Source organism: Aphis gossypii, chromosome 1, assembly GCF_020184175.1.
Source record: "Aphis gossypii isolate Hap1 chromosome 1, ASM2018417v2, whole genome shotgun sequence".
NCBI classification, from domain to species: Eukaryota; Metazoa; Arthropoda; class Insecta; order Hemiptera; family Aphididae; genus Aphis; species Aphis gossypii.
This window is the reverse complement of record NC_065530.1, coordinates 29,441,689-29,460,317: the sequence shown is the minus strand read 5'-3', so window position 1 is coordinate 29,460,317 and position 18,629 is coordinate 29,441,689. Positions and strand designations below refer to the sequence as shown.

Sequence of the window (18,629 nt, the reverse complement as noted above, 5' to 3'; positions counted from 1 at the left end):
AATTACAGTGCTATTTATATATATAGGTACACCGGTACACACAAAACCTTTTGTTGTCAATTTTATGATCGAACGGATTTTAAATAAAATTAAAGTAGTTTTATTTTTTACTACATAAAAAGGTTTCCAGTCTAATGGACATTTTTCTTAGATAAAAGAAAAAATCTACAAAAGGAACGTTAAGTAAAAAAAAAACGATTACTACAGGTGGCTGACAGATTTTTCTATTTACACAAAATGAAAAGCTAGAACATGACGTAGTTTGTCTGTCAGCTTATTATATATATATATGATTATTTGTATAGATATTATATTATGTTAGATTACCCTTGGCGTATTTTCAAATGCATTTCCGGTCAGAAGAAATTTATATTTTAAAGTTTATTTTTTCAGAGTGAAAATTCTATGAGAATTATGCTGGATCTGTAAGATATTTATACGAGCGGAAGTGATCGCATTTCAAATTAAAGAATTCTTAAATAATACTATAATATAATGTATAGATGCATATGTTTGATTAAAACCTATTCAGCTAACCCTTAAGGCCGTATAAACTATATATATATTTTATAATATACATATATACTATTATAAATGTATATATTATATCCGGCGTTGGCAAAAACGGGTGGTAAAGGTGGAATAGGGATGACGCCGACTGTTTATTATACCGCGGAAGAATATACACACACACACACACACACATATAATACAAGAAGAACAGATTTTTGGCTCTGTTGTTCGGATTTGCAATGGACCGCCTCGCCGTCGAGTACAGTGGCGGAAAGGGAAATGCGTATACAGAAGGGATCGTGCAGTCGCCCGCGCCTATAAAATATTATTATGTAGGTTAACGGTTGTTGGCAGAGAACTCGCGGATTGTCGGGTATTTATATATTTTGTACATACGGACGGGTGGCGAAATCGTTTACGGGTATTCTCCGCGTCTCTCTGTTTTCACCTCTATCCGACCCGATTAAAATAATCACCGCGCGGCCGCTCAAAATCCTATACACATACGTACGCATTAATATATATATTATGTACCTACGCGCATGAGGACGAGAGGACGTGCCGCTTTCGGACGTCCGTCTGTCCAAGGACGCGATACCTGTATGTGTACAAAACTACAAACCACACACGCGGCGGCGATTCGCCGGAAGTGGTGGCAGTGGCGAGAAGCTAAGGCAAAAGGGTTCCGGTGCGCGTCGTTCCGCCCTTATGAGTTTTAAATTTTGTTTTCTCTGGGCCGTATGATCCGTACCGCCACCATCACCGAGCACGCACACGGCGTACTATTATTATTATCATTATTATTATTATTGTGTATTTGAACGTATAAGTAGGTATTATATAACGTGCAGGACCGCAGCCGATTTTACTAAATTATTATTATTATACTATACTGTATGTACACATATATTATATGCAAATGTAAGTCCGGTCCGATGCGTTGCACAAATATTGCCACGAGCCGGATATCGCTGCAGTGCGTATCCGAACAGATCAAATCAAGATATTAATTAATTTTGTATTTACACATACACACTCACCTCGCTGCGATTAATTACTGTTTTACTGTTTATTCTTTTTTGCTACCTATTTAGTATCATTATTATGTAATGGTCTCACGTCTTACTGCAGGCGCAAACGTATAACAATAAAATATGTATAATGTATATACTGCATATGTATATATAATATATATATTATACATAAAAAAGAGATTTCGTCATTAATAGTAAGATTTTAATTAATACGTTTTTACTTAGCTTAAATATTTTTCAATTTATTTTATTTTACTTTTATTATTACTTTAACACCAAAATAATAAATAATGTATATATGTGCAGAGTATTATTTTCACAGTAAACACATAATGTAATAAAAACTGTAAACGTGTAACAGTGAAAAATAAAAATGTTTTTTTGGCTATATACCAACTCGTATACGATATATTATTATATATTATTTAATTTTCAGTGATTATGAATAAGAGTACGATTTCCGATTAAATCGTGACTAATTCGTATTGAGTCAGCGTATTTCAGCAATGAACGCGCGCAAAGGTAATACAATTAAATTAAAAATTCAAAGAATGTCATCAGCTATATTATATAGGCGTGTATATATAGTATATCTTAATAGCTGTGTGCGTGTGCGAGTGTGTGTATATACGTATATATGTGTAAGAAACATAGACTTAATCGAGTAAACCGTCTTAACTGGGATCGAAAGGGTTTACGGAAGGCTAAGCCGTCCCTTATAAACACAGTGACGTCTATAAGCGTATATAATAGGTACCTATTGTAGGTACAGTCGGTATAGGTATAAAGTATAAACATATAATATACAATACACATTATTATACACAGTATGTATATATATATATATTATATTCAGTAGGTGCATTATAGTTGTATATAATTTATACTGGTGGCGGTGTTGTGTGCGTCACATAAAATATAACACAACCATTCGTCTTGGCCGCTCCGTTCTGCAGCTAATGGTCTCGCATTATTCGCCGACGACGGCCCAAATCGATATCGCGATAATAATACAAATGATAATAAATATGAATTTCATAACCGGAAACAGAAATCAGTCACGACGGTCGACGACGAAGGGGTTGATGTTCCACACTCACACGTACACAACCCGTCGTCGTCGTATAAAATATACAATACGTATATAAGTAGGTACGTATACAACGTTATATACCCTCATTATGCAATATACCGTTTGACGGAACGATACAAAATATATATTATTATACAATATAATATAAAATAATGATAGTAGAAATACGTCTTATATAATTATATTATTATTTCTGTACGTTTGACGGCAATGTCCACGACGGTACGTACCGTTTTCGTTTGAACTTGGTACATTTTTTCTTTTTCTTATTACGACCCACCACCACGCTTTCTATCGCTACGAACGTTCTCTCCGAATAAAATAATGTGTTCCACACGATTTTCGACCGAAATTATCTACACGAGAGTCACGGGCCGCGTTACCCATACGAGAGGGGAAAAAGTATTTTATTATTATAATAATGTACTGTAAGGTCTAAAATTCAATTGGGATAGCTATGGCGAGTTAATGGATCCATCATATTATAGTATTTGTATACAACAAAAAATATCTTCAGAAAAATATTCACGAGTACCTACCAATATTCTAATATGATATATTATTAATTATGAACGTTTGAAATGCTGTACTCAAGAACGTCTAGGTACAAAATAATTAAACATTGAAAATTACTAACTATCCTGTACACTACACACTATGATGGTACTGTACATAATATTATTTAATTCAACCGAGTTCATTTCAACGGTACTATATATCGAAATTATTTACATTCACGCATGTATAATAATACTATATCATAATGAATCCACTGACGTCGTAATTGAACATATAGTGTCATTGAAATCGCATTGACTATCGTTGTCGATGGTATTATTATTAATGGGTATACTAATCATTTTATGCACCCACTACATCATCCATGTATTTATGCTATGTACGAGAATGTTCAACGTTGTTATATCATATTATATGATATATCATAAGCCACCTATGAAATATTATCACAAGAAATAGTACGAAAAATAACGAGTTAATCGAATTTTGCCCGTATACCTGATTATAATATTATTATATTATTGCAATATTAATTTTTATACAATTTTTAACTCAGTCATGGGAGGATTTCTACAAAAAGATAAACATAACGAGTAATGAATAAAATGTTTGTGATACGTAGGTACAGTGGTAATAGTGGCATATTTACGGGGGAAGATTAAAAACATATTTAAGAAATTCTATGAAGGAGTTAAATAGGTATCCCCTATTTACTAATGAATTAATATTTGTTGTACTTATTAATTGTTTAAATTTTGAATATAATTTTAATTTTAGTCCAGATTGAATGGGCTTACAAAGCTTTACATTCATAACAATATAAGATTGGATGTTGAAAAAATATTGACGAAATAGCTAAAAAACCTGGAAGGCTACAGTTTGTTTTGTAAAAGATAAATAAATAAATGATTTTTTGCTTAATTCATATTATTTAATATGTTATAATATGTTATAATTATAAGGTTTATGCACCTACTATGAACATATATAATTAGGGATCGGATTTTCAAGTATATGTTTCTTTTTTTATATTTTATGAGAAAGATATCTAATTTTTATATACATAAATTAATTAATTGATTTCTCGTCATTCTAATTTCAAATAAACCTTTTTTTTTTTTGCTTAATTTTGCTATTGTAATAAAAACAAATGAATTAATAAAAAAATGTAAAAACCCAGAATTCAGAATAGATGGTAATATTGAATTATTATTGTTTTCGTTATCGACTTGTTTATTAAATATATTAAACGTATACCTAGATAATCGATTTACATAATATTATAGCCTGCAGTACCTATACGGTCAGTATGCCTATTGCCTATAACATCGATATCGATCGTTTAAAAATTTAAGATTTAGTGGCTAGTGCTGTAATTTGAAACATTTTGTATGTAGTGTGCATTGATTATTTCTGAGGATGTAGAGAGTTTTCTATGTATAAACATATTCTGTCGGATATTAGAGTCAGTTTCACTACTAAAAATCTAGAGAAATATCTACATGGTAAATAATTTTTTAATTTACATTAATTTTTCAATTTTTTTATTCATTTTTATAACTATAGTTCATGTTAATTTTAGTCATACTTTTTTTTATTGCTTTTTTTAAAAATAAATTTGCTTCTTTTTGCATTTTTAAGACAATTGTGTGCTTTTTGTTGTTGCTTATTATGCTTTAAAATTCGAGCCCTATGTATAATATATATAAGGTATGAAGTTATAATAAATTTATAGCATCTTCATGTATTTCGAATGGAGGGAGAAAAACTATTTTAGTCATATCTCCCCCCTCAAATAAATCCTAAATACGCCACTGGATATGTATATAAGTTTAAATAATTATGGTTTAATTTATTTATTTGTAATTTTTTATTTTTAAAACTTTGAGAAATTTCAGATTAAAATTAATAATTAGATATGCATTTCAAACTCGTGTCTACATACCTGCTAGATTATGTATTTTTTTATTTTACAGGTTTAATAGATTAATATTTAATATTATGCGTGTTGTATACATTACATATATGTACTAAATTATGTATAGGAAATTAATGTAAATCACCTAAAAACGAACGAGATGGATCAGTAAAAGTCTATATATTATCTATATATTATCTAAAATCGTTCGTGTATAATATTATATATATTATGCCGCTCGATTCTCTTTCTTTTATCGTCACTTAAAAAACCAAAACAAATAGCGTATTTATTTAAATGACCTTGTCTGAAATTGTAAAAAATAATTTAATTAAAGACTTTCCGAGCTGCTGCAGATTTCATTATGTTTTCCTCTTATATAATGTTCACCAAACGTTGATATCTCTTGAATGTTTCAGAAATGAAGAGTATAATTGAAAATGTATGATAACCGTCACAACATATAACTGTACATTTTTCGGTTAGAACATGCGCCATTTAAATTATTTCTCGTATTATACTGGTAACCATAAGTGTCATATCTGAAACATTTTTCGTTTCTTCAGTATTACGAATTCCACTCTAAATCCCTTCTTTTCCGCTGGGACGACTTTGCGTAATCAAATTTTTAAACTTTAATACTTCCAGCCGGCTTTTATGTTAAGCAATCTCCATTCATCTCTCTCTAATGTCGACTAAGAAATATGGTATATGCTCTCTTCTCCACATCATTCAGCGCCGCCTTATTTCTACGCTAGGAAAAGTTTCGAACATTTTATTATTATTATTAATCACTTTAGTATTCACTCAACGGTTGATTTACTCGCAGACGTTTTAGGTTATGTAAAAATAATGTTCTCATTATTCTCTAAGATTTTTACTAGATTTCGGTTAAATAATGAATATTTTCATGTTTTAGAATTTGTTTTCTTGGAATAAATTTTTTTTCGTAATATAGATGCACGTTTTTATGTAGTAAAAAGCAATGTCACTACAAGTTATATTCAATATAGGTACATTTCTAGATATTTAATATAATAGTATGTTTGAATTTTTAAACACCTATATACAAGAACTAATGTTTTTGCTATTGTTCTATTTAAACACTTTTTGATGTGTTTGAAAAATGAAAATGATTATTGATTTATGGCTATAGAGAATAATCAAATTTTGATAGTAATTAAAATATCTTCAATTATTAATAGACATATTAATATATAGTATAGACGTGTACGATATATAATATTTACACATTATTTAATATGCTTTGCAATCCTATTTGTTAAATGTGTATAAGAAGATATAGGTAAAATAATATACACACAGAAGTAATGCAAATTCAATGTTCTAGTCGTTCTAGACTCTGGTTACTCTTTAATGGTTATTGGTTGTTTATTTTTAAAAAATGTAAAAGAAATCAAAAATTAATATTTTATTAAATCAAAGTACTATATTATGCATAAGTAATCCTGTGAAATAATATAAAGATACCTAGGTACTGCATTATGAAATCATTAAAAATCATCTCAGCACTTATCTGTGGAAGTATAAATATTATATTATACATCATCTCAATGGCTGACAAGTCGTTTAATTATCAAATAAAATAAAAAATTTAAATTCATACAATTTTATTTCTAGTACCTATAGTTATTATTTAAGGTCATAAATAACTCTGCATAATTAGATAATAATTGGTTATATAAGATGATTAACGATTCATTTAAGATCTAATTTAAATAGAATAATACTAATATCAAAAAAAAAAAAAAAAATACCCATCAACCTGAGGTTAGAACTTGAAGCATTGCTTACATACATTTAAGATATCCGTTCTTGTAATCTTTAAAACCTTCTAACAACAAGACCATTCTAATTTATATTGAAGGTAAGAATTTATCCGTTTCAAACAGATAATTGAATAAATATTTTATGGTTTAGCTATTTTTATTTCAATTTTATTTCATTTAATTTACAAGCCATTAAAAATTAAACTGAATGAAGTTATTACCTACTATATATATGCTACTTATATAATGAAACTAAAACGACTATTAAACTCGATAATTTTTACAATTTCATTGTAGATATATACCAATGATAATGTATTTAAAAATGTCATTATTTTTGTGTTTATAATTCACTAATTTTATGAGCAGACTAATTGTTTCGTATATTATCCAAACAAGTATTTGCATTTTAATAACATTAATGCTAAAATAATTATCAAGTTCTGGGAATATTTTTTTAATAACATACCATCACATTTTATGATATATAGTCACTATATATTTCCATACATAATACTGTAATTTATTACCATTAAATAGTTTAATAATGGTTAAATGAATTTAAAAGTTCTAAAAACAATTTTTTCAGCTCTAAAGTATGTGATATACCGTATAATATATATATATTCAGTACATAACTAATAATATTAATAATAATATAATATATAAGATGAATTCTGCGGGAGTGATGAAGTTAAAATGATTAGTTAAACCTTGTATTTTGTATATGATTCCAAAGATAAAATAATTAATTACATTTGACCCATGATGTTCAGGATTTCATAGAAAATGATATTATATCGACTACTTAAATAAGACGAACACGAAAGACAATTAAGTATTTTAAGATCGTAATTTCTTTGATTCGTAGTATTTTATTATATTTACTTATACGTTTTCACGTGTGCCATTTTCAGACGATAAGAAGTTTCTTATAGTATAGATATTTTTTTTATCTTGATTATTCGATTATTTTTTTCGTAGTCTACGCGTTATTTGGACGGAAACCAATAATATTTCAAAATATTTCTAAAAATAAATCGGGATAGTTGACGAAAAGATGGTATAAAGTTTGGCGTTGATTAAAAAAAAATATATATATCTACACATGTTATTATATTATTGTTTTGAAGAGGGCGATCGCAATAGAATAAATAACGTCGCAAGTTCCTAGTCAAAAACATATATTATTTTAAAACCCGTTTTAAATTGGTGAGTTTTATATTGAACTGTGTCTTGCACGGTTATACATAAAAAATTAAAAGGATGTCGGGTCGATTACTATGAACGAGAATCAAACGACCGTTTCAATCGTGATCGTCGTACGGATTTCGAAAGTCGCAAAAAATATCGCTCGTAACTCATCACCAAACACCGCTGCAGGTCCAACGCGCGAGTGCGATTGACCACGACCAGCAATCTCGTGTCTAGACCCCAGAATAGGCGTTTAGCAGCGAGCGACCGGTCCGCGGACGGTATAAGCCACTGACGGCGGTTACGTTAACTCACAATGTTTAGGGGTACGTTTCGACCGCGCCGGGCCGTAATATTATATATACACGGGTACCTGATCCCACGGGAATTACAAAAACGCATATTGTAGTGTACTCGACGGCTATAATTCTGTGTGCGTACGCGCACACAATAATATAATATAATTTTATTATTACGACGGTCGTATACAACTGTGTACAGTGTAGTGTGTGTGTGTGTGTGCAGTGTATGTGTGTGTATAGGTACCTTTGTACAATAGTAATATAATAGTACTTGGATGCTGCGGCGGAGGTAAACATTAAACGAGCGGTGGCGAGTTCACCCACACCGCCGGGCCGTACGACCATCATAACCCGCCGAACCCCAAAACGAGCGCTCGCACTGTACACAACATATACATATAGAGGCACATATCATTACGCGAGCATAATATTATAGTATAATATATGTATATTATATACAGGGTGGGTCGTGTGGCGTTTTCTATCCTTTTTTTCCCCGTACATCGCGTTCGTATTACATTATTATTATTATTATATGATTCGATGTCGGGGCGCGGTGTCGCCCGCAAAAACCACGAGCTATACCGTCACATCATATTTTGTATATATACGCCGCGGACGGATAGAGAGAGAGAGAGAGAGAACAGCAGCTGCTGCTGCACAATAATAATATTATTATCACCTTCTGCGATTGTCGCAGTGTACATAATAATATTACCCATAACATATTATATTATTAATCCGTATATGCGTATTATAATTATTATTAAAGCTCGACCGTAAACGGGCGCGTGCGCGCTTATAATAATAATAATAATAATATACGAGAAGGCGGCGAGAGCGTATATAGTTTATTCGGCCGGACGAGGGCGGCGGCGGCCGTTGTTTGCCAGGCGCGACTTATAATCCGAGCGGGGCGCAAACCCGGGTGGCGGTTTTTCGGTGGAGGGCGACAACCCGGCAGCGCGCGGCACCCGTCGGTCGGCTGCCGCGCGCGACGGTCGATAATGTTCCGCTATGCGTGCAATACAACGCACACACACACACACACATCGCCTCGTCTTCTCTCTCGGTCTTTCGCACACACGTCGCCTCGTCTTCTCTCTTTCTCTCTCTCGGTCTTTCGCACACACGTCGCAACCGCTCTGCTCTCACTCTCCGTTTTCACTCTCTTCGCCGCCGCCGTCGCAGACTGGGTTATCTTTTTCTCGTTTCGCCCAAAATCCGCTCGCTCGTTCGCCGTCCGTCCGCCCTCCCCGCCGCGTCGCGATAAACCGATAAAAGACCGAAAAATACTACCACCCGATCGTCGTCACTCGCCCCCATCGCCGCCGCCGACGAAATATGCACGCGCATATAATATATATATTTCGTATCGCGTTATATCGTATGACGATGATGATGATGATGATGATAATATATTATATGCGAACGACAGTGTTTTCCGATTACGTAATGTATTTTTTACTAGGTATCATCGCGACGAGACGGACGGCAGAGTTTTTTTTTTTCGCGTTCGACGTTTAATCTCGCGCGCCGCCGAAAAATAAGCACCGAAACAGACGCCGCCGCCGCTCGCGTTTCCGTCTTGTTTGCGATTCGCCGCCCCGCGGTGGCTCTTTGCGCGCACGCCGCCGCCGCCACCGCTCGAATTTCGTGCATGTCGATATCCCGGGTGGGCCTTTGCGGATTTCCGTGTGCGGACTTTTTTTTGTTTTAACCACTGTCACCGAGTCTCGAGCGGTTCGAACGTCACCGCTCGCGGACACCTACCCGAACCCCGCCCCCGTCCCTTAACATCACGTTTGTTTTTTTTCCATGTCACGGCCACTGCAGATGATTATATTACGTGTACGACTACACGTGTAGTACTACCTATGTAGTTGGTACCCATACACTGCTGCTAACCACACTCAACCCCTCGAAGCGTATGAAATTTCGGGATTGTGTGTATATATTATTATTATTACCACTATACCACTATAGTACGCCAAACACATTCGATCGTAAATGTTAATATTATTACTATTAATGATATATTGTTGATAAAAATATTAATATACGTTTTTTTGTAGAGCAGATATTCGAGATAGTTCAATAATAATAGTTGTAGTGGAATTTTGGTCGAATGTGAATAAAAATTATCAAATATTATATGTACAGTATTTCGACCGAATTGTACAAAGACGTTTGAAGACTCGTGGCTAACGAGGCCGAGAGTCTTAGTAACGCCCGTACTTCACTTGCAGCTTTACGGCCGCAGACGGGTACGATTGTCGCATGAGACGGTATACGTAAATGTCATGCTAATAAAAATCCCTCATAGACTATAGTTAGATCTAAATCTTCCAGGGTTTAACCATTGGTATTACAATTTTAGAGGAGGAGCTTCGTTTTTATTGAATTCATTACAATAACTATTAAGTATTATCAGATTCGATGTATCTATTTTGGAGAAGTTGTGAAGGCAACAGCCTGATAATACTAAGAAGAAAGATAACTAAATAGGCTCCAATAAAATATTTTATTTTTTATACAAAATATGAGTAAATATAATACAATACAATGTTTTTGTAGATTATGTAATAATTACGTACTATTAGGTCAAAACTATTATTCTTTTATTTTTATTCTGAATAATACATAATATATTATACCATGTTGTCTAAAAATAATGATAACCTCAATTTTGTTTAATCTAACTTTATAATGAGTGTGGTGAAATGTCATGAAATATAATACATTATTTATTATACTATTATAATAATATACTCATTACTCGATAATACAGTCAAAACATATTAAATAGGTATTTATTAACTCACTGATCAATATATCCACACCAAATCGTGTTTTTATCATAAGCAATACAAGCGGATTCACATTTTTTAATTGCATAGTATAATGAATCATTAATTGACAACTGTGAAAAACGTTTAGGTAATAATTGGTATACAAAATAATAACTATATACTGAATAAGCATATAATTCCATCAAATTGTTGGTATAATATTTATTCCGATGATTTAATGAATGTATAGGTTATTTGATAATAGATGCCCTTAAATGTTAAAAAAATATCTAATTTATAAATACGACGAACTGCAAATAAATATCTTTACGTCGAACACGAGTCGCAATAAATGCTGAGTATATGAAAAAATATGTACACTCATACATTCTATAAAAAATTAATTATACACTTGTGTTTATATCAATAATAATAATACTCGTGAAACTACCGCAACATTTTTCAAAAAGCCACATTATAATATTCCAATATAGCTTATAATAATATGGTAGGTAATACTTTACGGACGATTTGTTTTTTCTATTTAATTCGAACAAATCCGTTTCAGTTGAAGTTTTCGAGATTTATTAAGCCCATTTAGGTCATTATATTATTATATATTATACGTACTAATACGATTCGCTTGCTGGGCCGAGCAAGAGGGTGTTATACATTATAAATTATAATATATAGTATCGCAATGTCGCAAATACAATAATAATACAACCCCCTTATCGTTTTGACCTAGATAAGCATGACACACTCCCCCACCACCGCTTGACCCTTCGTAGCTGCAAGTCGTTTGTCTATGTGCACTTTCACCACTGCTCCTAGGGTGCCATTTAATTATATGTATACCTACACTTTTGGTCGCTGAAGCCGCACGCGTGTTTACCGTGTCTCGGCGGCGGCGGTGCCCCAACATAGCACACAAAACACGCACACACACACACACCATAAACCCTTTTACGCGATAACACGTACTATACACGAATGTATATATATTGTGCACTTACTACAAATATATATATATATATTACGTTTTACACACATAATATGTATAGGTACAAACGCTTGTCCGACTAATTGATCGGGTTTGACTAGGTGACGCGGCGACTAATAGAATCTACGCCCATACCACTATAATATACATAAATAGGTATGTGTGTGTACCGCTTGTAACGTTTGTGTGTACTCCGCGATGTCCGCCCCCTTACGATCGACGTCTACCACCCTTCGCCACGCCGTTGCGTACATTACAAGCCTCTACTATATGCCACCACCCCTTTGCCGATTTATTAGATAGGTAGTTTTACCGAAGAGCAATGCTGTAAAACAAATCGAACTTCGCGAATTGTTTCTACTGCAATCGTCGTTTTATCGACGTCAGAAACTCGTTTCCCGAAAAATTTGCTTTCCGGCGACACTCCATTATATTATTACATTTACATATTATTAGGTACATACTATAACGAGCGCATTGTGGCTGCATCGAAATCATGTGTTCCAAGTACGGCGACGGGAGGTGTTATATGGTCGTGTTATACGCTGCAGGTACATTAACAGGTAATAATCGTTTAAACATCCATTTATTTGTCCGTATATAGTTTTGATTTTAAATTAATTTCTCTTCAAAGTAGATGCGCATAAGATAATACATTACCTATCACATTATATTGTATTCATAAATTTATTGAAAGGATACGGATCGGTGTCTGGAAACTATAAATCATTTTCGTCAATCAGCGCGTTTTGAATATACATATATATATTCACATACCCCAGAACGACGTATCATTATTGTTATTAATATAATAAATTATATCAATTTCGAGAATATTATATTATTAATGAAAATACGTGTAAATACATTCAAATAGTGTTTACGTATATGGTAATAGGTAAACAATAAACATAAATATTATAATACCTAATATATTGCTATATCAATCATATATTTATAATATATACGTTTATGAGTGCCTATCTAATTTATGTATATAGGCGTATCTAATAATAATATAATTTCGGAATACACGTTAAATCGATATATATATTATGATTTTCCTGAAAGATTTCGTATCGAGGTTTGGGGTGGCCTTCCTTTTCTTACACAGCAGTCTTGATTTATAGTCGACACTTTAAAAACAAAGTTTACCCTCCATAGTATAGGTATAATAATTATGTACATTTTTCGCTTGACGACTATTTTATAATACCTATGTACAGTATTATACAAACATACAAATTACTTTACAAAAGTTATTAAAACATTTTCGTATAAAAATATTATTTTAGAGACGGGGTTTTTTTTTTATATTCCGGTCGAATTCATCAAAAATCGATAAAATAATATACTATACGTACTCGTATATGTATGCCAATGGCGTTGATGACAATATTTTGAGATTTATGGATGTGTTTAGTTGATTATGTTTCCTTTTCTTCCCCTCTATTATAATATATGTACACACCGTATATGGTGTATATAGTTTTTCTCTGGGGCGTTCAATCTCGTCTATACACATGCCGTGAAAGAAATAACACTATACTATGCCACTATAATATGTTAAGTTTTCTGTATGTTCTTTGTTTGGATTTCTTTTTGATATCAACGAGACGTTTCATCCCTTTTTATCATCTAAGAGCTTTGGTTGTGTTAAACTTCGTTTAATGTTTCATTAACACTTTCTCTTTGATATTACCCCTTGTATTTTTGCTCTTGGTAATGATAATCAACTAGCTTCATTATTCACATTTTACATTGTATATAATGTATACATATTACACGCACAGTGATAATAATAATTACGTAAATAACTATCAATAAGAGTGACAAAAAGCAACGTAAATTTTAAAAGTATTGAATATAAAGACATTTAACCTACTTATTTCGACATTTCTCGTTATAATAATTTTAATGAAAATTCAAATATTTCCATTTTAATTATTTATGGAGATACCTGACTATATATTTTTTGGTTTCTAAAATAACTCAAAGTTTTCGTATTTTAGAAATATCTATTATTTTATAGCTTATTTTTTTCTTTGTCTATCAAAAATGTTGAATGTTTGAATTCTTAAATATTACCAATATTATATCATTGTTTATTATAAATTATTACCATCAACGAAACTATTTCAATTATTAATAATAAGAAATGACGAGCAATTCATTTACTTATATTAAATTTTGTTTATGAATACCGCTTAGTTGTGAGCAGGCTATACTTCTATACTTTTATTAAATGTAATTTAACTACACGGAATATAAAATAACTCATTTTCTATATAGCTGATAAAATAATCCAACTTTAAAAACGTATAAAAAATTGCACACACGCTTTATTCAAACTTCAAAGTGTTTCAAATACTTTAATGTTGCACTTGAAGATTATATATTTAAATATGGTTGGCACATGTGTGACATGGTAAACTATAAAATTTTAGTTATAGTAACATAGAAATAAGTACAATTTTAAAAACATAATAACCGTAAGAAGAAAGTGTGTAATATTCTATTAGAAAACCGTTTAAGCGTATAGTATCTATAGTATAGGTACCTATTACTTTGAAATTAATTCGTTTATGATTAATGTTTTTTTCAAAAGAAATGATTTGAGTTTAGAAAAAGTTATACTATTTTACGTCATAAAACACACATCATTATCAAATTACGTTATATATATTTTTTAAACATTTTTATAATAACTTAGAAACTTTATTTTAGAAAAACGTATGTACAGACATACAGTATTTCAGTATACACACACATAATATATTTATATTTAGTCATTCGTATTTCGTAGTAATATAGGTCTTGAACGTACGTTCTCGTATAGTATGTTCTGCGGTATTTCATTTTGTTCGTGCACCGTTTTCGTTTGATACTACCAAGATTGGATTTTCATTTTTGTCGTTTCGATAAGTCTTGAAATAGTTCAGTTCGTCGTGCGTCATATCGTATGCCCGCAGATATAACATAATGTATGATATTATAAAAACGTTTTACCGTCAACCGATCAATACATAATAATAGTCGACCGAAACGCTCCAATGCATACTCTCCTGATTTTTTACCCGGTAAAAAATATATAATTTGCAAATTGACTTACTTATATGTATATATATAAACTCGAATACAAGAAAACGTTGCAATACCAAATAATATATTCGTCAAACAATTCATTAAACTATTACTTATGTAAGTTTCTCAAAACGGCTCCTCCGCCGTGTAATATAGTTTAGCCTGCAAGAGCTTTCGCCGTTTCGTTATTATTCCCCGCCCGTTAGTTTTTCCCCTTTTTATTTCCATTTTTTCACATCATCATCGACGATTAAATTCTTCAACAGACTTTATTATAATATGCAAATAAAAGATCATTTATACGACCATTTTTTTCGTGGGTATCTTCGACGAAGTCCACATTCTTCCTGTTCGAAAGGTTAGGAAAATATGCATTTTTGTTTGAGCGTGTTTCGGATTCCATTGCCCGGGTGCAAGTTTTGAAAAATATATCACTGAGCTTATATTCATGGGGAGCTACTAAAAATATGTTTCTATAATATGAGAATTAATTATAATATATTTATCGCGTGGGTTGGAAAATTATTAAATTGTACCTTGCTCTATTAAAGTAAAGGAAATTAAAAAAAAAAATCCGCGTTATTTTACTAAGTATTTTGATTGTTTCATTTTCAAAGGTGTGTACGCGCGCACACACACACTGATTTATATATATATATATATAAATGTTTAAATATTTAAAACATTACGGAATATTAGTTTAATTTGCTTAACATAGGTAAAATAAACATTATATATTATTTATACATATAGGCATGATTATTATTGCAATGTTTGTCTGTTGAGTGAGTGTATGTGCGTAACACTTTATTTGAATGCTAAACGCGTTAATAATATAATTAAAAGCAAGGTTTTGTGTTAAATTTATCAAATATGACAAATCCCGATGGCCGCGCGCCGTACGTACAATATGTTAATTTAATATTCGATTTATACGCCATTCGTGGCCAAGACATACATATGTAAGTATAATTGCAGAACTAATACTTCATACACCTGTATAATGTATATCATATATATTTCTAAATACTCTGAGCTCGACCGTAGGCACACGTATTTTGTCCATCATTACACGATTTTCTCCGGACCAAGAAAAAAAACGTGCTTGGCTTCGTATAATACTTATATATAGTGCCTATGTACTGCCTAGTGTAGTCTAGGAGTACCTATATATATATATATAAATATATATATATACACAAATATTATGTGTATATATACAGCGTATTTCGTAGTAATATTTTCGTGAGGTCAGTGGCTCCGAGAAAGGTATTTTTCTCTATTACAAAAAACAAAATTACATTGCTTTTTAACTCTTCGACGAATGGAAATAAAGATCATTATCCGAATATATACCTACAGCACACAAACATACATATACACACACACACATTTACCTATGAAATATATACGCCCCAGAGAGGAATGAATAATTATTTTCGTTGTTACAGAAAACCGCTACACCGCGGTTGATAATAATTATTATTCGCCGTACGCACGTCATATACCTATATACTGTAGTACGATATTTAGGCAAACGCGTATAATAATACTATATAGTACGGCTAGATCACTTAACAGATCAAATGGAAAAATTAGACAAATTTTTTATAAACATATTATATTTAAATATAATATTATAAAACGTATTAACTGAAAAATCGACCCGAGGCCCGACAATTGCTCCTTTGTTCGTGTACTCTGAAATGTCCCAACTATACATATACAATATACATACACACATACACACATATATACAGGCTTAATGTAAGACGATTCGTCTTTGTCATTCGTACAAACCAATTCGGTGTCGACGTCGGAGTGTATGCACCGCGGGTCTAGGTGTTTATATACTGTAAGTGTGTCAAATAACAATTATAAGACGTACGCATATAATATAATAGGTAATGATTTTTATCGCAACGTTTGAATTCAACCAAAAAAAAAAAAACCATTGCTGTTACATTATATTATGCATCATATATAGATAGATGATATATATTATATGACCTTTTTAAAGTTTTTTAGGTATCATGAAAATTATACGCACACAAAAAAAGAATGTCGTTTGAATAGAACACTATTATTATTTTTTTTGACGCGTTAAATATAACAATAAGTCATTTTTTGTAACTCCGTATTAAAACATAATATGTTTTATGATTTTATCATCTCCGTACCGCATTCGTTTAAATGTTTAAAATATATATTAAATAATTTAAATTTTATGAATCGTAATACATTTTTTAGGTTTATTAAAAAAAAATATTATAATAAAAGTTTTTAAATCGTATATAACGCCATAACATAATATCAAACGTTAATCGCCGAATGTATATATTGTCTAGGTAAAAGAAAACTATTTTTCGTTCAGATTTCAGAATATTATGTAATACGGAACAAGGTTATTATACATATAGCACTATTAAACTGGATGACATATATACCTCATTATCATCTATTGCAATGATATAAATATATATAATATGATGTTTAATGAGCAGAGCAGAGGTGGAGCGGAAGAGGCGATGATTGAAATCGGTTATTAAGCGCCAATATAAATAGCATATAGGTACTTATTACATCGACGTTTTATATAATAAATAATAATATACTCGTCTATTAAATATAGGTATGTGTGCGAGTGCCACGAAAAAATAAACACTTGTTAATTCCACTCACTCGTCTCGACTGTTCTATCATCGTCGCCTTACCGAGTATAATTCTCAAATCGGATGTATTTGTTCAACTATTGGTTATATCTTATATGCATGAGATAACACGAGAAGGAGTATAATATAATATTATATGTATATAGGTTATATACGTAATATACAGTAGGTGTACCTGGTATAATAAAGTCGTTCTTGAGCTCTTATATTTTAGTAGTTCAAAAAGGTGTATGCGTAGTCCTCGAACTTATATAAGTCACATTATTACACACACACACACACACACACACACACACACACACACACACACACACACACACACACACACACACACACACACACACACACACACGCACACACACACACACACGCACACACACATATATATATTATGTATAAATACAGTAGCGTCTCGTGTAAAAGCTTTTGTAGATCGAATTAACGTTGTTGCCACTTTTAGAAATGTATTTGCTCGACGACAAATGCAAATACCCGTATATACTCGTATATATTATATATATTATTTATATACGAGCATAGAAGAAAGTGACTCGCTATAGTATTTTATGTATACAGGTACTACTAACTGAAGTACCCGGGTTCGCCCCAATGATAAATATTTACAAATTTCTTTAGATTATTATGAAACCTCGTTATAATATATAGTCATCATTTGAGAGTTAATTTTCTGACGTATAAACATCTAAACGATCAG

General features: G+C 31.7%; 1 protein-coding gene across 5 annotated transcripts in view; it reads right to left on the bottom strand.

Moving 5' to 3' along the window:
• The window catches only part of LOC114127242 (protein turtle), a 108,027-nt gene that overhangs the window by 73,419 nt on the left and 15,979 nt on the right, over window positions 1-18,629 (bottom strand). The gene's annotated exons all lie outside the window — the stretch shown is intronic.